The 24,670-nt window shown below is 36.5% G+C and overlaps 1 protein-coding gene across 3 annotated transcripts in view; it reads right to left on the bottom strand.

The window, feature by feature from the left end:
- LOC126759599 (zwei Ig domain protein zig-8) overlaps positions 1–24,670 on the bottom strand; it is a 596,656-nt gene that overhangs the window by 474,895 nt on the left and 97,091 nt on the right. The window contains exon 1 of one of the 3 annotated variants that reach the window (XM_050474474.1): positions 12,199–12,573. The exons of the other annotated variants lie outside the window; for them this stretch is intronic. The gene's annotated coding sequence lies outside the window, so the exon portion shown is untranslated. Of the gene's footprint in view, positions 1–12,198; positions 12,574–24,670 lie in introns of those variants that run through there. 3 annotated transcript variants of the gene reach the window in all.

Consider the following 24,670-nt stretch of genomic DNA (forward strand, 5'->3'; position numbering starts at 1 on the left):
AGATAGGAAATAAAGTCAGAATATCCTAAAATTAACGCAAAATCTAAATTTACAGCCATTTTGCAACCTGTCTTCATTATCGAATAATATTTCAAAAACAATGAATGCTTGGCGACCGTAGTTCAAAAATTCATACAAAATATGGTCCCAATAGTTGTCAAATGTGAGAGATTTTGAAATGGCGACAAATTTAAATCTTTCGTTAATTTCGGAACACTCTATATAAGGTGTAATGTCAATGAGAGGTTTAGAAATTCTTACATTAGCTACATATATAGAAAGTAGAAGTTATACTGACCCGATTTTGTCCAATTTTGGCATTATAAGATCCAATTACCAGAAAAAATACGCTCTCTATGTTTCGTTAATATGATTATAGCGAGACATTGACCAATATATACGGTGTAAACTTGATCGGATGTTTGAAAATTCTTATTGAGGCTATGGGAAGTATTCGTCCGATTTTATCCATTTTAGATAGAATATTATTGAAAAAAGATTTTCTCTGAATTTCATTCATATAATTCACATACTGGCAGATTTATGCATTATAAAGTCAAACAGAAGTTCGAAAATCAATGTGTAAGCTATTTGGCACTAGCTTAGCATTTGCGGTATCTAGAGTCTTTGAAGTTATAGTTCGATTTTTACAGTGTTAAGTCATAAGGTGATCTCCCTTAAAATCACTATTTTCTCATAGTTTTATCCCGATACTTTTATTGGTAATTAAGTTACAGTATCGGACAAAACATTTGCAACTGACATATGATAATGAAAATACTGTCGATTACACAGAAAATAATTTCCGGAGACCTACTATTTTCATTTTATTTTAAGTATTAGATGTTAATTAAGGTAAACAAAGCCAATTTAATAATATTTTTCAGTTTATCTGTTTATTGTATATAAAAAAACGATATAACCTCTATGTATATTCAATAAAGCAAAACAATTGCATCTCAAAGGAAAACGGTTCACTATTTTTAATAAAATAAAAGAAAAACTTAGTATTTTGCAGCAAACTCATTTACTATCAATAACTGCTTTGCATCACAGCAGTATTGAAGCTATAAGGTTATCCACTACGGTTTGGGGTATATTTCTCCATGCCTCCAGGACCCTTTCAAAAAACTGATCAGTATTTGGCACATTACTGCGATCAATTCTTTTTTTTACAATTTCTCATAAATTTTCTATGGGATTAAGGCCCGGGGACTGTGGAGGCCACTCCATTACATCCACTTTATTCCTCTTTAACCACGATCTTAGGACCTATGCCATATGCTTCGGGTCGTTGTCCTGGTGGTATACCCACTTAAGTGGCATTTCTAATTCAGCATGTGGCAACATTTCGGATTCCATAATGTCTCTGAAAACGTACCGATTCATGCTACCATTAATGCGATGAAGCGGCTTAAAACCCGAAGCAGGAAAGCATCCCCAGACCATAACATACCAACTATGTTTGACTGTTTTTAGACAATAGAAATTTTTAAAACGCTTGTTTCGTGGGCGTCGAACGAACTCACGCCATCACTTCCTACCAAATTAAATTTGGACTCATCTCTAAAAATAACAGTTTTTCACTTGCTTATTGGCCATTCTAAATGATTCTTAGCGAACACAATCGTTTCAGTTAGTTGCGGTTTCTTCGCTGGTCGGTAACTGTGTAGATCAGCGTTATTTAGGCGATGAGCGACCGTTCTTGATTAGATACGTAACCCAAGCTCCTTTAAAATGGATATTTTTTTACCGCTCTTACAATTGAGCTGTCAGTTTTTTCATCAGTTTTTCTTGGTCGGCGTCCACGATGCACTACTTTGACAGTTTTATTCCTAATAAAGTTCGAAATTATTCGTGAGATTGATGACTTGTGAATTCTGTACTTTACAGAAATTTCTTTTTAAGAAGTTCCGTTATTATAATCACCAATAACACGTGCTCGGAGTGCTTCACCGAAGTTATTTAGAGCCAATACTCTTTTTGTAAAAAAGTTTAAAATAAAAACATGTTTTCGCAAAAATTCAGAGCAGAAAGTATGCTCAGTAAATGTTCTAATTAATTCAAACTCAATACCGTTAGAAAAAGAAACGAATAAAGGAGATAAGAAATGAACAATACAGAGTTGCAATTGTTTTGTAGCGACGGATTGGCGTACATTTGAAATTTTTTTCAAATATAACCGGCAAAATAAAACAAGAACGCGATACAAAAATATGTAACTACAATGCTGTAAATTTAAAAACAAGAAACAAAAAGGAATTCGGAGGAAAAATGACATTGTTAGACAAAAACAAGAAAAAACGGCTGCACCGAAGCTAATATACCCTTCGCAGATTACATTGGTGCCTTAGAAAATAATTTGTACAAAATTTCGTAAATATATCTTGTCAAATGCAAAAGTTTTCCATACCAGCATTTGATTCCGATCATTCAGTTTGTATGGCAGCTATATGCTATAGTAAGCCGATCTAAACAATTTCTTCGGATTATACATTATTTTTACAAACAATAACTCATACCAAATTTGGTGAAGACACCTTGTCAAATGTGAAAGTTTTCCAAACAAGAACTTGATTCCGATCGTTCAGTTTATATGGCAGCTAAATGTATAGTGGTCCGATATCGGCCGTTCCGACAAATGAGCAGCTTCTTGAAGCTTCTTAAAAACTGAGAGACTAGTTCGTATATATACAGACAGACGGACGGACAGACGGACATGGCTAAATCGACTCAGCTCGACATACTGATCATTTATATATATACTTTATAATGTCTCCGACGCTTCCTTCTGGGTGTCACAAACTTCGTGACAAACTTAGTATACCCTGTTCAGGGTATAAAACTCTAGAACTTCGCTCTAGTTGCAGTTAGTAGTTTTGTCTGATACTGTATATACTTTAATACGTATACTCTGGAACTCAAAATTATCTTTTGTTTTTTTATTGTTGGTAAGTGTGGTTGTTAATTGATTGGGATTACTGGGGTTGAGGTTATTATTCGATTTCACTCATTTTCATATGGTTCGAAAATTTGTCCTGGCTATCCTGGCTATCATAATGATTTGTCTTGTTGATATAGCTTTTGCGGTTTGTGAGATATTACAATAAACCTGCTAGAAGGCACTATGCGGATTCCCGGCACTAAATTACAATTTTGTATCTAAAATTTGAGCTTATTTATGGCGCTTTATAGATTTTCTGTTAATAGCATTTTGTGGGCGTGGCAATGGTCCGATTCCATATGCAATATCAACCTAAATTTGTCGCCAAGGAACATATGTACTAAGTTTGATCAAGATAACTGAATTCGTACTCAAGTAACATACAGTTAACCGGACCGGGTCAATATTCAACCAGAATTCAACTCGTCCTGATCATTTATTTCTGCATAACTCCATATATATCGATTAGTTTGAAATGCTACAAACAACCGTTCGTTGCACAAAACTATTATACTCCGCTGCAACATGTTGCGAGAGTATGAAAATGAATTCCGTGTGTTAATAAAACACTATTTTTGTATTGAAAATATATTGACGACACGAAAGAGTGTTTCGTTGAGTGTTATTAGCTAAATCTTATGCTTATGGCAAGTCCTACCAGCATCTCCTTATCTACTGTGAAAATTTATGAAATGGCATAATAACTACACCCTCTCCGTATACAGCGGTTATGTTGAAAACTACTAAAAGTAAGATTGCTCAAGTTTGTACGGAAATGCTTCACAGGAGCAGGTATTAAAATTTATATGAGATTTGATATGTAAATAACTATTCGTCTAATTTCAACTAAATTTGTTTCATAGTATTAGCCTGATACAATTTTATTTATTTTATTTTTACCTTAAATGGCTTACCATAACTTATCGTATTTGGATCGTATGAAAGATATATTCAAAACCTTAACCACAAGCTGTCAGCTTACCTGTAAAGAAAGGAAAAACACAAATTATTGTCAGTTTGGGATTTTAAATTGTTTTATTTTGACATCAACAGGAAAAAGTAGTGAACGTTTAGACATCTAAACTAAACGCTTCAGATTCAATAGTCAAAAGCTGACACAATCACTCAAGCAAGAAGTTTACAAAAGTTTACACCTGCTTTTAAAGCTAACAATGAAAAATTATCAACTAATTGTTCAAACCTATAATTCCTGAGTGGCGAAACAAAAAACAAAAAAAAAAAAAAAAACAAGAAAAAAACTAAAATTAAATAAAAAATTTGTGAAAGCAAAATAGCTCTTGTACATATTAATTTTATCTTGCTTAAAAAAATGTATATCGAAAACAAATTGTTGCCAACATTTAGGCTGCTGACGAGTGAAAAGAGCAATCAATATTAGATTTTCATAATAGTCATCAAAAACAAACAATTTAAAACCGATGAGACAAAAATTAGTTAACAACTCTTTCAATTGTATTCTGCAACCATATTCACTTAGTTTTCGCAATTTTTATTTACGTACTCCTGCTATCCAACACATTCGCATGCAACTCTGCCGCAACCGCTAATTCTAACTGAGATCTTTTCGCAAATGATGTTCATTAGGCAATTCGATAGTCGATTTACACACATGCAACTGCAAACTGAAATCATAAATAAACGCGCATATACCAAACAGCAGTGCAAACCGCCGTGACTTCGCCACAAGCGAGCGCTTACTACATAAATTCGCCATAAACCAGATAAATCGCCAACATCTGGTTAAATATTATTGCAAATACAATTTATTTACTTTTTGTAACTGCTTTCATGGCGTGATATTAACGCATTAGCGCCAACAAAGTCAACAGCAACTACAAAAACATAAACAAGAACAACAGTGGCTAATACAAAATCAAAGCGTAAATAGCGACAAATAAAAATGCAGAATTGCAGCAGGTAGCTGGAGGAACGTGAACGTGGAGTAAAGCAATCGATTTGCAATTATGTAAATGTAAATTAGTGATAATTTCATTGGCTGAAATTAGTTTAACGGCATTTATTGGAAAATAACGCTGGGGACATATTGCATGCAGCAGTGGCGCATTTAATATGCACCAAAGCGAACAGCACACAGACACATCGACATGTGTGTGTGCGTGTGTTTATTTTTATTGAATTTGAACACACATACTAATATATGGTAGATACATATGTATTTATGTATGAACGGAATGTTGTTTATGCATTTGCAATTATGTAAATTTATATAATGGCGTCGACTGTCAACAAGCAAACAAACGACCACGCACATAACTCGCTCACTGGCAACAGCGCCCGGGAAATACCTATGTATGTATAGTATATGTATGAATGTATGAATTAGTTCAGCAATTACTGCATAAATAACGCAGCCGTAAAATGTGAGCGCAATTGAGAATGCACAAATTTGGCAAAGCAAAACAAAAACAAAGCAAATATTTACGTATTGAAAAATAATTTCATTTTCGAGAGTGAATTTAAATCTAAAATGATTTTAAAATTGTTATTATTACTTATTTAAAAAATATGTTTCATACAAAAACGTCAAAACATAAATTACAAGGTGGGTTCCAAAGTAAACAGGACTTAAAAAAACAGAACAAATGGTTTTTCGGCAAAATCAATTTATTTTATTCAAAATAGTCTCCTTCTGCTTCAATACAGCTTTCTGCACGGTCCAAAAGCATGTCGAACCAGTGTGTTAGCTCGTTCGCCTTTTTAAAGGCCTCTACGTCTGCATAACACCTTCCTTTCATGGGCAAATGCATTTTTCCGAAGTCGCACGGTGCCATATCAGGTGAATACGGGGAGTGGTTAATGGTTAAAATGTGATTTTTGGTCAAATAATCGTCCTTCGAATGTTGGATTCTGAGCAATTTTTGGTCGTCAGTCAATTTGTGCGGAACAAACCGGGCACACACCTTTCGTAAGCCCAAATGTTTTGCCAAAATGCAATAAATCGATGTTTTGGAGATGTATAATTCCATTTCAATGAATTTCAATGATGTTTCGGCTGATTTTTGATGAATTCATGCACAATTTCGATGGAATTTCCGGTGACCATGGATTTTGATTGGCCCACATGATCGTCATTTATGTCCTCACGACCACTTTGAAAACGTTGAAACCACTTGTGCACTCTGCTACGGGATAGGCAATCATCGCCATAAACTTGTTTCATCAATTGAAACGTTTCGGTAAAAGTTTTACCAATTTTAAAACAAAATTTAATGTTGGCTCTTTGTTCGAAGCTCTTTTTCGCACCGATAACGCAAACCTACTGACACTTACAACGCAAAAACTTCAATTCCAATAAATGAAATATCATGAAATTCTCACTGAACATTCGATAAAGATAGCAGATTTTAACGCACTAGTCGACATATAGATGGCGTCACCAGGGGGCACTGGATTCAAAAAGTCCTGCTTACTTTGAAGAGCATATTATGTATACAAGGTCTGTCGCAGAACAGAACTTTTTAAATATTACTGTCTCTGGTGGCGCCACCTATTGGTGGGTATATGAAATAAAAAGTTTGATCTCTTGTTGACATTTCGTAAAAATTTTAAGACAATTGGATAACTACAATCGATGTTATCGATCAAAAAGTGACAGCAGCTTTTGGTCATCGGTCGTAAAATGCAAAGAGCAAATATTAAATTTTGTTTTAAACTTGGGGAAACGTTTAATGAAACAAGTTTATGGTGATCAGTGCCTATCCCGTAGTAATGTGCATGAGTGGCTTAAGCGATTCCAAGAAGGTCGTGTTGACCTCTGTGACGATTAGAAGTCGGTCGTCTTCAAAAGTCAAAAATAAAGACAATGCTGATTTGTTTTTACGATTCCGAGGGTATTATACACCGAGAGTTCGTCCCACCTGGCCAAACGATTAATGCTGTGTTTTACCTTGGTGTTGTGAAGCGTCTTTTGTCACGCATTCGTCGTTCTCGACCACAATATCGTGTTGCACGATAATGCGCCGTGACATCGGTCGACGCTTGTCACTGATTTTTTGACAAAAAACTCCATATTAACCATTAATCACTCACCCTACTCACCTGATCTGGCACCCTGTGATTTTTACCTATTTGGAAAACATCATTTGCCCATGAAAGGACACTGGTTTAAGGACAGTTCAGCTATCCAAAAGGCGGACGACCGATATTCTCAAGAGCATTCCGAAAAATGACCTTAAACACTCATTTGAAATGCTAATTGACCGGGCTAAACGCTGTATCGAAGCACAAGGAAACTTACTTTGAATAAAAAAATATAACTTTTGAAAAATATTAATTGTTTGTTGTTTTTTTAACAGTTTTGTTTCTTTTGCGACAGACCTTGCATATAATATTATTATATATATATATTACATATAATATTATTGATACTTACATATTGGGTAGTCGAAAAAGTATTTTCGTATTTCTAATCAAACTTCAACTTATTTTTTTTTTTATTTATACTAATAAATAAATAAACAAATATGTATCATTTTGGTCGACCACTTTTTGCTATTATTCCGCTTGAGACATTATTTCATCAGTGTAAATCGGAATTTCGAAACATCCGGAACCCCGAAGAAGCGAGCGAAACATTGTTGTGCTACACGAACTGATACAGCATCGTCTCCATAAACTTCACAAATTTCATTGGGGGCTTGAGTGGCAATCTTCCCTTTTTTATACAAAAATTTCAAAATTTAGCGAATTCCTTCATTATTTTGTCTTATTTTTGAACAACTGCAACTTTTTTTCAAATTCCCCCAATTTATTTTTTTTTTTTTTTTGTTAAATGAAACTTAAAATCTCACCTTTGGAAATCATTGGAAATATACGTTTGAAACAACATCTATTGACAAAGTACGAAAAGTCTTTTTCGACTATCAATGTATGTGATATAAGTAAGAGGGAGTTTAACCTGCTATCCAAAACGAAGCTATGTAAGGGTCACTATCGATTCTAGTGGCGAATCGAGCTCTTCATCTGCAATGGATGGGAGTTTGACTCCAAGTACGCCATTCACTGAGAGGGAGTCGGCGAAGGTGTTAATGGGTCCACTGTGAACGGCGATCTGTGCATGTCTGAAGTATGTTGCGTCCGAAATCTGGTCGGCATATTGTTTTATGTCGCGAAACTAGTAGAGAAAGGACCTTTTGATATCCTCTGAGACGGTCTCGCTACTAATAGGTAACTGTAGAGATGATTTCTGCTAAAGTACTCCAGCAGAAATTGCTGGGAGAGGAGTTCATTATGCTCTTTAACTGGGAGCATACGGTCCTCACTATGCAAGTGTTCGATAAGAGACATCAAGAGACATTCTGTCGTAGTCCGGAGTGCAGTATTCTGCAAGTCTGTAGCATCGTCGTCTGCGTTTCACCATCCAGGCGACCATATTGGTGCGGCGTGGTTAAGGATCGGCGGGCCGATTGCCTTGCATGTTGCCAATAACAATACTTTGTTTTTCCCCATGTGCTGACGGCGAGCGACTTAAGGGTTTTGCAATAATCTCGGTCGTGAGAGAAAGGAAGGAGCACAAGCTGTCGAATATCTTACCTAAAATCTTTGGGTTATTGACAGTCGGAATTTTAATGCCATCGACTGCAATATAAATTTCAAGTCGTTACTGTGGATTTAGTAGGGGAGAGTGTTAGGTTCCGTGCAGCGAGGAAACGAGAAAGTCAAAGAGATAGTCGTTTACGTTTGAGCCAACATTTTGACATGCCATCCGACATCATCATCGTGGAACTATCAGGGTACGCGGTAATATAAATTTCCTGTGGTGGTTGAAAGAGTTTCGACATTTAGAAGTTAAATACAACGGAGAGAGGACACCGCCCTGCAGAATTCCCTGTTTAAATCTTCTCAACTTAGAGTTTTTATCTCAAAATAGTATGGATGATTGACGGCCTCTTAGGCAGTTCATAGTCCGCTTCTTCAGTCCTGGATCGAGCGTAGATTTTCGATGTCCTCAAGTAACGTTGTGTGTTTGACTGTGTCAAAGGCTTTTGACAAGTCCAACGCTACAAGGATCATTCTCTGGTTTTTGGTTGAGGCCATGAACTATCTGGGCGTTTATAGCACTAAGTGCTGTGTTGGTGATGTGTACTTATCGGAGGCCTTACTGGTGTTTTGCTAGACTCATGTGGTGCGTGAAGGTCGACAGTTGCCAGGCCTCAAGTGCCTTCACTATTGGGGAGAAGAGAGTTGTCGGAGGAGAGGACTCCCCTTTGTTGGCGGGTTTTCCAGGTTTTAATAGTGGGACCACTGTTCCGATTTTCCACAAATCGGGTATTTGACACGTCTATTTTCTAGACTTTGTTTACTTTTGAAATAGTCAGATATTTTATCATACCAACGAAATAGAAAATCGATTTTTATTTAAAAATAAATGTCATAAATTAAATATAATCACCGAATGGATATAATGGAAGTCTGGCAAAGGCAACAGCTGGTTCAATTACTTGCGTGAAATTATATGCCCACAATATTACAAACACTATAATAGGGTATTATGTAATTCTAAATATAATGTGTTTACCTCACAGTTGCTCGTATATTTCTAAGCGTGTGCATAGCCACCGAATTACACGCAAACAAATTACAAATTATTAGTTGCGTGCAATTTTAGGCGTGTATAAACCGATAATGTCACCCGTTAACTTATGAACTCAACCTCTGTGTGAACCGGATAAGCTGTGCACGTAATTCGGCGCAGTGGGTGTCTTAAATTAACGAATGTGTACTACATATTATACAGAAAAAGCAAACACAGCTTTGTGTATTTCCGTTCAGGAGCGACTGAGAATTGTGGTTAAGAGTTATGTGAGAAGAAGAGAGGACTTTGGAAATGTTTTTATATCCTACACAGGGTACTCGTATATTAAGTTGGCGATAAAGTTTGTAACACCCAGAAGAAAATTTTAGAAACCCTATAAAGTACATATATATAAATGATAAGCGTAACGATCTGAGTTGATTTAGTCATGTCCGTCCGCCTTTCTTTACATATTTGATCTTGTCCCTAGGTCTTTGTGATATTGATCTGAAAATTTGCATCCGACATTTTCTCATCAAAACGCAGTTAATTTGTCGGAACGGCCGATATCACACTACTTTAGCATATACAAAGTTTATCCGGAAAGTAATAGGAGTGATTTTCTTCCGCCGCGACTGTATTTCGGATTGTGCGCGCACCGACTGGATTCGGTAGAGGTCGTTTCTAGCTAACGAACGAGCGGCTGGTCAGTTGTCTCCTAGCATCTGGAGGGTTAGGACAAACATTTTCGCGCCACGTGTTTCTATGAACGACAGATACGTTTGATATGATCAAGCAGGCTTATCCAGATGTTGCTTTAGCAAGAAGTGGTGTGTTTTAGTGCACCAGTCCTTTTTGCAAGGCCGAGAAGAGGTCGCTGATGAATGAGCGAATCCAAAGTGAAAACGATGCTTATTGTCTTTTTTGACATCAAAGGCATCGTCCACCATGAATTTGTTCTTCCTGGCAAACCGTCAACGCCAAGTGGAGACTCAAAGCGTCCGACAAGATGATTGGAAGTGGCACCACGACAACGCCCCGACTAACACCGCCTTTCTTGTGAACTGCTACCTAAGCAAAACCGGGATCCCAACGCTTCCCGAGCCGCCCTACAGCCCAGAGGTGGCCCTTCTGGACTTTTTTCCCTTGCCTGAAAAGGCCAATGAAAGGCATTTTGAGACAACAGAAGGGATCCAGCATGCACCTCGGCTCTCAAGGCTATTCCAGAGAATACCTTCCGTGACGCCTTCAATGCTTGGAAATCGCACTGGCAGCGCCGCGACGATACAAAAGGAGACTATTTTGAAAGTTTTTAAAGATATGTAACGATTGGTTCAATAGATTTTTTTAAATCGATTCAGTGCTATTATTTTCCAGACGAACCCTGTAGCAGCCATACAAGCTTAACAACCGGAATAAAGCGCTTGTATGGAAAGCTTTTTTATTTGAGGAGATCTACCCGAAATTTAGCATAAATTATTGCCTAAGGAATTCCGAAGGTTAGGTACAGTTAATAGGCAAATTTTTCGAGGCTGCGAATGATCCCACTTGGCCAGCTAGAAACACCTGTCCGTTGTAATACCCAAAACTTCTATTGCGGAACATTTTTTTAGCATATTTTACGTTTCAATCAAGATTCCAGTGAACAAACTAATTTTGCAGAGAACAATCTCTGTTCGATACCTTAATAGGTAAAACCTACAAACATCAATGCCAAGATATGCTTAGCACTGCAAATATGTATCTGCAATTATGCAAATGTAGATTCTATAAACATATAATATATCCTGAGCACATATCTTCATACCGAGTTATCTTAGATATCGCCACATTTCTGTTAGCCTAAAATGCCAACGACAAGCTAAGTATACATAAACTGTCCAAGGGACATTCAACAATATGCTGACGCACAATCACATAAATACGCCCATCAGTACAAGTACACAGTTAGATGCAATCTGACATATTTAGGTTGACTTACATTTGTCAGGCTTGGTATCTATTAATAATTTGACTTAATGCTGAATCGTCTCAAAGTCTGACTGCTATGCGCACGAACACCTTAAATTACATTTCTTGCCGCAAGTCATAAGTACACATATATGAATATACATACATGTAGATATACATAGATATAATACATATAATTTTAATGTAAATAATATTACAATGTATATTAAGAAATATATATTGCATACGACTTTGATGTGCGCTTGTCTCCGTTGATATGACAGCAGTCATGCCATACAATTGCTTACTATAATCTTGCATGGTCTCTCCGCCTTCAATATTCATGTGCGTGATGTTTCATGTATTTCAAGAAATGCCTCTAATATGTAATTAAACACAAGACGGATTTACAAGCACGAAAACAGTTTGATACTGAAATAATTTTGTCAAAAGTCATAAGCATTTTAATTTGTATTTACATATATGTATGTAAGTGGCTGCCAGCATTAGGGCTGTTCACTAGCAGTGTTTATAAGCGATCAGTTAGTGCAGTCACGAATGAATCTCAATGCCATTATTTCTTAATTCTCAACATATTGTGTTCGTTGTGCCAAAAGCAAACATACTTGTACATATGTCTATTGCAGGGTTATTGTTCTCTGCTGTTGATGACTTTTCAATGTTATTGGATTCCATTGAATTACAATTTACGAAGATTTAGCAAGAACTAAGTATGTAAATGGCTCACCTTTTACATTTGTTTTTCTTAAAAGTCAACAGCATTTTCCCGGTAATCCTTGCTGGCATGAATTCCTTGCACTATTATTATTTTTACATCACAATAAATTTTTTAACACACTCACAAACAAAATGAGTATGCAACTTTCAATATTGTTCCACAATTTAATACATTTCCAACCACTTTTACACACTTTACACTTTCTTTTCACTATTTTATACGAACTTTGAACACGCTGCTTTTCACATTTTTACAAACCTTTGCTGGTATAGTATTGAAACCTATTTATATCACACACTTATTTGCACAAATTTTCACTATTTAATCACATTATAATTGGTTATTTCTTTAATTTATTAATGAATTTAAGTTATCAATGAATTTTTATGTCAATCGCTGCTACGCACTTCTTTCTTGAAACTTCTTTATGCCTGCACAGCACAAGTAACGGCGCGCACTCAGTGCATTTGCATGCATTGCCTACGGTTGCGCTGAGAATCCCTCTCCTACTCTCATATGTTTTACTGCTTTTGATTTTAAACAGTTGTGACTTTTGTTTTTTCTTTTCATGTTTGTGCCAAAGGAAAATGCTGTTATTTGAGCAAAGAGAGCTTAAAGAGCAAGCTAACATATTTTATTTCTGCATTGTTTATTAATTTAACGTTATATTTAAGAGAATTACGAATTCCTTAAGTATGTATGCATTTTGTGATTGCCAAAATAATTGAAATTTATTATCGTCATATAGTTGTGATGTGTAAAGAGCGCATATGGTTATTATATGTACATACATATGTATGTATGTGTTAAAAATTAATATTCATCAATAGACATGTTGCATTAAGCTTAAATAAAACACATCATAAGGGATTATTGCATGCAAATTAAGGATGCAAAAATGGTAATGTACTACGACAATATCAATTAAATGAAAATGTTTTCGTTGGAAAATACTTCTGAATGTGCATTTCACAAGAAAATATCACAAAATTTAATTATGAAATGTGTTAGAAAATTAAATATATTTTTAATTTGACTACAGTGATTGATATGTATTTTGTGCGAAATTCTATATTAAAGGCATACATAACTAGTAATCAAGAGGCATTTTTTTAGTAGTAAGAACTAAATGTATGATATAAAACCGAATTATGTATTTTCGATTCTCAATCCCACTCTTTAGCCAGTATTCCTGAAATATCATATCAAAATGTATGTAAGTCTGCGCAAAATCTCAGAAGCGGAACTTTATATGTGGTTCATCACTAACATTCAGGGTTAAAATCACATACCAATTCAAGCCATTTTTTATACACAAAATTGCTATTGTCGGAGGAAAATTCTGCTTGAATTTCTATTGTGTATCTCACACATTGACCGATATTTTCGGTGAAAAGTCAACTATAGATACCGGGGTCCACATATTCGGTACCTAGGATCTTGAACAGTTTTGGTTGGATTTCGACAATTTTTGTTCAAAAGTTGGCATACTTTAAGCGAATTATTACTGCAATTTTTTATTCGGTTATATAATACTGACTATATCTTGATTTGTGTACTGGAAAGTGAAAGAATCACATGGAATTTTAAATTGTGTTATATGGGAAGCAGGCGTGGTTGTAGTCCGATTTCGTCCATTCCTAAGCTGCTTCGAAATCGGTCAGTCGGGTCCCGAGTTATGTGATTTCTCTAACATATTTATTGCTCTTTAAATAGCTTTGAACAATACCGTTATATGAGGAGAATCCTTAGATTTCATTTTCACGATGTCGGTGGGAGTTTTCATAATATGTAAGCCGGGTGAATTTGGTTTTTGTAGCTTTAGTAGTTTAGGAGATATGTACATTAAACATATAAGAATTAAATTTAAAATTTTCTGCCCACAGGTGCTCCTTGCTTCTTCTTACGTAGAAACCGCTGCGATCGCTTGCGTTTCTTCTTTTCGCTACGTGGCGCCAAATTAGAGTTTTAAGGTATTAGGTCTACAACCTCTGCTTCCCCCGGCGGGCACTGCGTCGAATACTGCGATCGCTTGCGCTAAATTAGAGTTTTAAGTATTAGGTCTACAACTTTGCTTCCCCTGTTTTTTTTTTTGTAAATTTAAGGCTTTATTGTATAAAAACGGTTTCAATAATGTTATTCAAAATATTGGCCGTCGCTAGCTACTACTTTTGACCATCTTTCTGGCAGCATGCGTATTCCGTAACGAAAGAACTGCTCATCTTTCGAGTCAATCCAAGTATCAATCCAATTTTTGACATCTTCATAAGAACTGAAGTGCTCGTTAGCTAGACCGTGTGCCATCGATCGGAACAAGTGGTAGTCAGATGGAGCAACGTCTGGAGAATACGGCGGGTGGGGTAAGATCTCCCATTTCAGCGTCTCCAAATATTTTGTGACCACCTTTGCGACGTGAGGCCGAGCATTGTCATGCTGGAGAATGACTTTATTGTGTCTTTCCTCGTACTGTGGGCGGTTTTCTTTTAGTGCTCGGCTCAAACGCATCAATTGCGTACGGTATCGATCTCCTGTGATGGTTTCACTTGGTTTAGCAGCTCATAGTATATCACCCCCAGCTGGTCCCACCAAATGCAGAGCATGACCTTGGCGCCGTGAATGTTCGGTTCTGCCGTCGACGTGGAGGCATGTCCAGGCTTTCTTCGCTTAGGATTATCGTAGTGGACCCATTTTTCGCTGCCAGTTACAATGCGATGTAAAAATCCCTTTCGGTTGTGCCTTTGAAGCAGCTATTCAAATGCAAAGAAGCGCCGTTCGACATCTCTTGGTTTCAAGTCGTAAGGAACGCAGTTTCCTAGTTTCTGAATCATCCCCATGGCTTTGAGGCGTTTTGATACGGCTTGCTGTGTCACTTGCAACGATTCGGCCAATTCCTCTTGGGTTTGAAACGCATCTTGGTCGATTTATGCTTCCAATTCAGCATTTTCGAAAATCTTCTCCCTTCCACCACCATGCCGATCTTCGACTTCATAATCACCATTCTTAAAACGTTGAAACCATAATATATCTTTAGTTTATGCTTAGTTATAGCTCTTTGTAAGTATACGGTTAATGGCAATTTGTGGGCGTGGCAGTGATCCGATTACGCCCATCTTCAAACTCGTACTTTTTAATTTTGCCAGGGAACGTGAGTACCAAGTTTTATCAAGATATCTCAATTTTTATTCAAGTTACAGCTTGCACGAACAGACGGACGGACAGAATTTCAAGTTTTCTCGTCATATATATTGGGTAGTCGTATTTCTAGTCAAACTTCGACTTATTTATAATAATAAATAAATAAACAAGTATGTATCATATTGGTAGACCACTTTTTGCCATTTTTCTGCTAGAGACCTTCCCTTTTTTATACACAAATTTCAAAATATAGCGAATTTCTTCATTATTTTCAGTCTTTTTGTAACAGCTGTAACTTTTTTTAACTTCCCCGAATTTAATTTTTTTTTTTGCTAACTGAAGCATAAAATCTCACTTTTCCAACACTATATGGTATGACACAAGCGAATTGGTAGCACTGGAGATATACGACTGCAACGATATCTATTGACAAAATACGAAAAGACTTTTTCGACTACCCAATATAACCCTATATGTATCGTGCTTAGTTTTAGGTGATACATACAAAACTGTTATACTCTGTAGCAACAGGTTGCAAGAGTATAAAAATTCTTACAAGGGCGCGCGTAGTTAACTCCGATAATGCCCGACCAACTTCGAATTGTCTGAAAATATTTTCAAATATAGTATGTTCATTCGATAAATGTGTATAAAAATTCGTGTTTTTTTAGGCTTACCCTAGTACAGATAAATAGTTTATAAACACATTGATTGTTGTTCCTATCGCTTGGCATATTTCAGTTCGTATTTATTTACATATTTATAGGCGCTTCTGTACATGTACATACATATATGGCAGCTCCTTTCTTATGGTACACAATACATAAACGTATGTACATACATAAGTAAGAAACTGCTTACTTCATGAATATTTCGCGGCGAGCATAGTTTTGCTCGACAACTTTAATAGGAGCAGAGTATAGCAGTGTGTTGTTGTTCATTTAGTTTGCGTGCGTAAATGCCATGCCATCGCCACCCCCACAGCAGTTCTCTTGAATTTTTAATATATCAAAAAACAAAAACCATTCAATACACACGCACTTGAACCGTTATCGAAATACCACAAACGACACATGAAAAATCATACTAACTAACACACATGCAAACAAAAAGTAGCAAAATATACAGTTATAGTGGTAATTATATTTTATAGCTGCATTTATATACATACCTATATGTATAGCATATCCTATTATATTACTCGCATATACATATGTATCGAAACTAGTGTAGGCGCCACTATATTCACAGTTATTCGATTATACCATATTCCTGCATTGTATTTTAAAAATAACTTGATTGCTTTTGTCACAATCAATAACAGGTTAAACATTCCGGAAAGCATTTCAACGCTCAGCTATGTATTTCTAGCCAACAATGGATGGACATACCGACGGCATATTTTCAATCGATTGACTACAAAGGCATATTTTATTAAATATTTAAGATGATTTGATAAATTTCACAGCGTATATTGCAATGGCAGGCAAATTCAATTTGAATCTAGGGCATTTTCTTGTGCATACACTCATATGAAATTAAATAAATTGTTATTTGCCAGTGCGTTTGAACTGGAATATCGAGAAAAAATCGATTTAATGCATGCGAGATAAAATTATAGTTGGTTTTTTATACCAACATAAATAAAATTTGATTTATTAGTTTGATTGGCGAGGTTAATATAATATCAAGTCGGTATAAATAGTCAAGATTAAATTCACATTTCTTGTTCTCTTTGTTTCCCATTTAGCCTCTCGAGTTTGGTCGACAACTTTTTGTTAGAATAACTGCGCGTCGAGTTGGCTTTGTGTATGGTTTATAAATAAGTGAAAGATATGCTAAAATAGTATAAATATTTTCAAAACAATTACGTAAAGCGCTTATCACTGAAATTTGACTTCGTAACAACTAACACAAAAGTTGAGATCACTCACGAAATGAAGTGAACAAAAGACTTTTCTAACCACTGACTATATACATATAATTAAGAAAGAAATCTGCAGAATTTTTGTAAGAATCTGAGCAATGAAAGGACAGAAACACGCCTTAAAAATGTCACTTTGTGAAGGAAGTCTCCTTGGCAAATCCAGTAGGAAATGAAAAGCCAAAAGCTAGTACTAGGAAAACGTATACAGAAATTTCAATTCTGCATGAAAACCGATTAGTTCTCATATTCAACTGAATAGTCAATCACCGTTATTGGTGTTTTATGTAGGTATTAATAAACGGTAATCCATTTCGTAGTTCACTACTTTTTAAAAGTAAAAACACAGAAACTTCAAATTTAATGGGGAATTTTCATTATCATTCGAAAGAACATTTATTGGAACTTATTTTTTGAGGATTAGCTCACTCAAATGTTGGCCGCGGTTACGTGTCAGATCGTCCATCCGTTGGGTTAAATTTTCGATGACTCATTAGAGCATATCGACTGGTAACTGGTGAAAGAAACACGTGATGTTTTGCTCCAAGGCCTGGATCAAAGCGGGATTGTTCGCATAGATTTTAGACTTTACATATTTCCGCAGGAAAAAGTCTAACGGTGTAATATCACACGATCTTGGTGCCCAATCGACCTGCTCAAAACGTAAAATTATCTGCCCACCAAAGTTCTCTCTCAATAAATCCATTGATTGATGCGATGCGTGAGAAGTGGTCCCCTTTTGTTGAAACCAAATGTCGCCGAGATCATGAGCTTCAATTTCAGGTATCAGGCATGACGCGATAACGTTCGCTATTGACGGTTACGTTCTCATCGGCGTAATTTTTAAAGAAATATAGACCGATGATTCCACCGGCCCACAAACCACACCAAACCGTTGTTTTTTTTTTTTTTTTTGGATGAGATAGCAGCTTTTGAAACTCTTCAGGTTGCTCTTCGTCGGCAACTTTGCTTGTTTACATACCCATTAAGACAGAAATAGGGATTTTCGCTAAACAAAATTTGGCTCCAAAACGTCAGTTTTTTCACAAGCTGTATTTTGTATGCTTTCAATATAAGATCACGACGTAAAATATGTAAGTCGTTCCATACGTCAGTCCGGGTTGCTGGAAATGGCGCCGAACCGTGTCTTCACGGCCTTCGTCTACACTCTCAGCAACGGCTGCTATATTATCTTCGCTGCGTGCTGGACATAGTCTATTCGGTCGAATATTATCCAATAATGAATGCTGGGCCCTATGATGGGTGATGGTGTTGCGAATAGTACGCTTAGTAGGCCGGTTAAGTTGAGCGAAGCGCATATTTTTTTAAGAAAGTGGACTTTCGTTGTTCAGGCATACCTTCCATGTCTTTCCATGATGAAATGCAAAACAATACTGAACAAAAATAACATGAAAATTTGTAGAAAATTAGAAGAAAAAATATTCTTTAGTTTTGTATATGACTTACTAATTTTTCGTTGAAAAATCCATGGTCGTAACACAGGACATAGCCAAAATATATTTCAGTCGCTGTGATTTAAATGTGGTTTAAGTTTTAAGAATATTTCTGCTTATTTTGATTTTTTTATAATATCTTTTGTGGCAGGCAATATTGTTTTCAGTCATTTGTTATTCCCTCCAGACTACTTAAAAATGATGAAAAGATTATTTCCTTGGCCAAAATCAACACTGGAATGCAACATTGTGCTGTCAGATATGCAAGCATGACATTAAATTTATTGCTATTTTTCACAGGCATATTATTTTTTTACAATTTATAGCATAAAATTTGCTAATGAATGCCAAACCTTTATAGCCCATATTCTAATTTCATTATTTTTGCAATATTTTGCGCACAACTCGTTAGGGGTTGGGTGCGCGTGTGCAGCAACAACAAGCAAAGCGAAATACATTTGCCGCTTGTTGATTGCCTGCTATTGTCAGCTGACATTTCACACGAAAATAATGCGAGAATGAAGAAAAGCGGCGGGTGGGAGTGCTGCCAGGCTGTTTCAATGTAAATGAATGCCTGCTTTTTGCGAAAAAGATTTCGTGATTGCAGCGTGAGTGCTTTTTTCTTATATATTTTGCTAAAGCAATCAGCAGCAGCATGATTAACATAATAATGCTGATGATGGCCCAACGCGAAATGTAAATAAAAGTGGCAACAACAAAGGGAGCTGTGTCGCAAAATTGCAGCTACAAAAAATTCACGTTTTTTCGCAGCAAATGTAGCTATGAATTACTAAGTTTATGTGCAAATATACTAACACATTTTTGTGTGTGTGTAAAGTGTATTGTGTGGAGACCGGCGGCGGCTTTAATGATGGCGTTTATTGGGAAACGTGGAATATATGCTATCACTTTTTCACAAACGCCGCTCTAATGCGATTTTTAATAATACAAATGCGCATAGAACTCTTCGGTTGTTGTTGTTATTGTTATTGCTGCTGTTTTGCTGCTCATTACGTTCGTACCGTTACGGCGTCGCCTTAGCAAACACACAATTTGGCATAACCATAATCGAATTTGTGTGCTCTTGCGCCTATGTGTATACAACATAGAATTAAATTACTAACACACATGAACACACACACTTTCATATGTCATAGACATACCTCTGTGTATATGTGTGCACATATTTATTTAGTGAAATTTGCATGTGTAATCTAATCAAATTACACTTTGTGATGAAGGCACACAAACATACACACTAGCATGTGCAAATTTTCGTACTCCAGAGACACACCCCGAACCATTAGCACAGTTCATTTGATTTTAATAAAACATAGTTATCTAGCATGTTTTTTGCATAATTTTCCTTTTCTGGTGCTTGGGTACTCCACCGGCTGTTGCTTTTGTCATTTGGCGCGTAATCACTGTCTGTTTGTTGTTGTGCTCTTTTGTAATTGTAGATAAGGTAGCATGCCAGCTTATCGCCACGCTGACAGCCCATTTGTGCGTCTAGCAATCGTACCATATAGTCCATATAGTCCTTTTGTTGTCATTTTACTACAATTTTTTTTTTACTGTACTTGTTTGCTTATTGTTGCCTTGATTACTTACGATTTTTTGACGCTTGACTCTTTTGTTGTTGGAGTATTGCGTGCAGCTCAAAATGAATTGCATTTACATTCTATTGTTTGTGTGTTAGCCGGAGGCATACACAATTTTCATATTCTTGAAACATGTTGTTACAGAACATAAAAGTTTTGTACTTCTAACGGTTGTTTGTACTACCTAAAACTAATCGAGAAAAATATATATAAATGATCAGGATGACGAGAAAAGTTGAAATCCGTCCGTTCATCCGTTTGTGCAAGCTGTAACTTTTTAAATATTGAGATACGTGGCACACACGTTCCTTGGAAAAAAAAAACCGAGTTCGCAGACTGTCGTAATCCGGCCTTTGCCACGCCCACAAAATGGTAAATTAAGATATAAACCTGTAATTCAGCACAGGATAACTATATCCTATAGCAAAAGCCACTTGTGGGCAAAAAATGTTGAAAAAATGGACGTGGCACCGCCTTCTAAACAACTAAAGCTACAAGAACCACATTCGCTTAGTGCAAATACTATAAGAATTCCTCTCGATAGTGTGAAAATGCATGAAATGAATTGTTCAGTATTGTTTGGCATTTCATCATGGAAAGATTCACGCCTGAACAACATTTACAAATCGTTCAACTTTATTAATAAAATGCACGTTCTGTGAGGAATGTGTTTCGCGCACTTTGCTTAATTGATGGTCAACATAATCGGCCTACTGAGCGTACTATACGCAACACCATCACCCATCTGGAGACACAGCATTCATTATTGGATAATATTCGACCGAATAGACTACGTCCATCACGCAGTGAAGAAAATATAGCAGCTAAGAGTGTACAGGAAGACAATGAAGAGTCGAGTCGTTGGCGTTCGCAGCAATTCGGATTGACGCATTTTACGACGACATCTTATATTGAAAGCATACAAAATACAGCTTGTGAAAGAACTGAAGCCATTCGAATTTTCTTAGCGTCATCGCTTCACTCTATGAGCTCTTGAAAAGTTCCTAAGAAGATCCGACGATTTCGAGTCAAATTTTGTTCAGCGATGATCGCCATTTCTGGCTCAATGGTTATGCAACCATGCAAAGTCGCCGCATTTTGGACAAAGAGCAACTTGAAGAGTTTCAGGAGTTGCTATCTCATCCAGAAAATACAACGGTTTGGTGTCGTTTGTGGGCCAGAAAAATAATCGGTATATACATAATAATACATTTTTCTCAAAAAGTAGATACTAGAAAAATTTTTTTAAGAAAAATGTATTAAAATATTTCGTAAAAATAATATGTAATGTAAAGATCAATTGGTTTCCCATACAAATAAGTGTAAATTCTCTGCACAATATGCTGAGTGGATAACTAAGTATTACTGAATGTTCTAAATTAATTAATATTATGTACTTCTCATAAGAAGCTTCTTACTAGTAAGTCGAATACTACTATTTCACTGTTCAAATCAGCAATAATTTCGCACAAAAACTAAACTTACAAAAACAATTAATTTCGCCAACACGCTGTATCCAAAGAAGCAGTGAAAGCGTTAATATGCATGCTTCTACTACGCTTGTTATCCACATGTACATACATATGACGAGTGTCTGTGCATGTGTTTGTGTTGCGTTACAGCGGAAGTGATTCAAACGCAAAGGAGTTCACACAGCGAAGCAGCTAAGACCAAGACCAAACCGACATAAACCGCATACAAACAGTATTATGCAGTCTCAAACGGGCGCACACAAACACACCAAACAAGACGCAAACCACCAACACAAGGAGAGCGAATCACTCGGCTAAGTAGTAAGGCGGATGGGGCAAAACGCAATCACGGCGGCGAACTGAGTGAATAACAAGTGAGCAAAGTTGTTGCTAAGCCAGCAAAGGATACCACAAATGCGGAAATGGCAACAACAACAACAGTAGCAATGACTGTCGAAGTGTATGCGGAGGAGAAGCAGTGAAAGCAACCAAGCCGAGTCATACAAAGCAGCGTCTAGCTGCCAATATGAAAAACGCCAGCTCAGAGCAACAGCTTTTGTCTCTTTGTTTATAACATTATGACAGTTGTTGTAGCTGTTGTTGTAGCCTTTGTTTTGTATGTTGCTTTTGCTTGTGATTTTCACTGTTGCGTCGTTATCAACGAAATATTTATGCACATCTCCTAACGATGTTCGTAACGTTTCATAGCGCACATTTAAAATAATAATAATAATACATAATATTAATAATAACATTAACAAAGCAAACCAAAAAGCCGTGAAGCGACCAAAAGAAGCAGGCCGCAGCGACCCGTTAAGTGCGTTGCCGCGGGTTTAGAGCATTAGAGCCAAAATAGAGCGGAGGTGTGAGAAATTCGTTCGCGTTTTGCGGCAGTAAGCAGACTATTAACATGCATAATTCGTGGCGGTGGCACGCACTCTTCAAACACTCACACACACTAACGCAAACAAGCAACTAAATGCAAAGACATACACAGTTACTCGCATAAGCAATGCCACTCACACACACACAAACTCATAAGCGAAAATTTTTTGCTACTGTTTTTATTGTTGTTGTTGTTTTTTTTTTTTGCTTTCATGCTTTGAGCTACATGGCGTTTGTGAGATAATTTATGTTCATTAACACGCGCTGCCGCGTTGCCTACTTTTGTGCGCCGAGGTGCAATGGCTTTATGTGTTATGCGGCAGCAGCAGCAGCATCAAAGCAACGGGACCCACAATAATGGCGCTGAAATTTAAATCATTTATATCTCTTAAAAGTTGTTGCTGCTTTTTTTGTTTGCTTATTTATGCTTTGTTTGAGTTGCTAAATGCTTGCGAGACACTCGACGCTCTTATTCATGTTGCTTTCAAAAATGTAAATGCCTATGCAAATAAACTGATACCCGAAATGGGATGTTCCCTGTGGATGCCGATACCACTGAGCATATTTCAATGACAATTTATGGTTTGGGTGGACTTCGTTGGTATGAGGAAAATCTCCATTACTACTGAGATTATATTTATAATTGACAGTAGCTTGAGTACTTTGAATTTGGGGGACATAAAGGAACGTTAGAGCGCAACACTATTAGAAAAACAAATTGGAGCGATCTACATTATATGCGCGGTAGAACAAGCCTTACGAAAATATTCTTTAAACTTCATAAAAAAAATATCCACAATGATTTTTAAAAATTTCAGGTAATTTTTATGTTATTCAAGGAACGCTTCCAGTTTCTGAAACTTTCTCGCGCTCTCGTAACTTGAAAAATAAACTTTAAGAAAAAATAATTATAAGACGAATTCTTTTCTATTATCAGAAAACTAACCAACGTTTACCAATTAAATTGATGAGTTGAATACGCAGCCCTTTTGGCAAGTAATAGCACACATTTAAGTTAATCTAAATCCGAATTAAACTATGCGTTAGAAAGCAAAGGTGTTAACAAAAAAGTACTTACCTCTGCCTTAAGATATAGATATAAAGGTATATAAGATATATGACAGAAATAGAATGCCCGTTAATTCTCTGGATAAAATGCTTTATACCGTGTACAACTCAGTATAAAGCTGTTTAGTCAAAGGAACCTAAACCAATATTTCTAATCTTTCCGTAAAGCTGCATAATTTTGGCTTGAATTCAAGTTTTAGATTTACTTTATGGCTTTCCTTCCGAAAGTTGTCTTCCAGAGTTGGTGCGGCTGGTATTGCTAATTGGCGAAATCGGTTTATTGCTAGGCGCACAAAATGCATTAAGCAAAAAAATATAAAAGTCCATAACTAGGCTCTAAATTAAGATATAAATCGTTATTTGGTACAAATTATCGCAGTCTCCTCCTGCACTTCTACAGCATCTATAGAGAATGCAAGAAGATGAAAGCATTGATAACCAAAAGATCACCAGGTTATGACAGAATTATTTACTTTGCACTTAACCTTACCCGAAAACGTAAGCAAGATGATTTTCAAGCTTTCTAGCGGAATGCTCAGACTTTGTCATTTCCATCGCAATGGAAATGTGCTGAGGTTATCTTAATTCTTAAACCCTAAGGCAGTGTTCTCGCCCCTGAGCTCAACATTCTTAATACAGCAGATCTTCCAGTGGTCAACTCTGACGCCACAATGACGGCAACCTATGCTGATGATACTGGACTGCTAGCATTAGGTGGCAACCTTAATACTGCTTCCAAAAAACTGCAGTTACAACTAAATGCTCTAGAACAGTGACTCTCCAAAGGTAACATTGGTATCTATACATAAAAGTCCGTACAAGTAGTATATACCCTCAAGCACAAATTTTACCCTCAAGTTTCTTTATTTGGTCAGTTGTTACCAACAAACTCGTGCGCAAAATACTTGTGGATTACAATTGATAAGAGGCGCATTTGAAAGA

The sequence above is a fragment of the Bactrocera neohumeralis genome, chromosome 5, assembly GCF_024586455.1.
Source record: "Bactrocera neohumeralis isolate Rockhampton chromosome 5, APGP_CSIRO_Bneo_wtdbg2-racon-allhic-juicebox.fasta_v2, whole genome shotgun sequence".
Taxonomy (NCBI): domain Eukaryota; kingdom Metazoa; phylum Arthropoda; class Insecta; order Diptera; family Tephritidae; genus Bactrocera; species Bactrocera neohumeralis.